The sequence below is a fragment of the Octodon degus genome, unplaced genomic scaffold (assembly GCF_000260255.1).
Source record: "Octodon degus isolate 3935 unplaced genomic scaffold, OctDeg1.0 scaffold00020, whole genome shotgun sequence".
Classification (NCBI taxonomy): domain Eukaryota; kingdom Metazoa; phylum Chordata; class Mammalia; order Rodentia; family Octodontidae; genus Octodon; species Octodon degus.
The window spans coordinates 18,707,843-18,708,382 of NW_004524596.1; positions in this window are offsets into that span (position 1 = coordinate 18,707,843).

Sequence of the window (540 nt, forward strand, 5' to 3'; positions counted from 1 at the left end):
TGTTGGAAATATGCCTAACATATTTTAGTGGAGAACAAAGTGAAAACAGTAAATATCTGCATCGACAAACAATATGTTGTTTGAGAAATTTTTAAAAAGGATTTTGAATATCCAGTGGTGAAAAATTATTGAAAGACCAAGACAATAGAGTTACTATTCATTAATTAGGTTCCCCTGATCTTGTTTTTGGGTTGATAGATTGAATTTTGCTGTGAGAAATCAATCTTCTCTGGAAAACAGTGAAGAAGGGATATCTTTGAACAATAATATTCTACTCTTCAGCAAGTACAGAAAAGACAGAGACTTATTCTTGTACCTTTTGTTCTCAACTGTATTTAGATCAAAATAATCCCTGCCAAAGTAGTATATTCTGGTATGGTAATTTTGATCTCATGTTAGTGAATTCTACAAACTATGCTGAATTTTGCTAGTGGAATTCTGAATTGCACGGGATGCACCATCCCAAGGGATATGCCATCCCTGACTACTGTACTCCCACCAAAATTTAGGAGCTCTGATCTGGCTTTTTGCTAAAAAAAA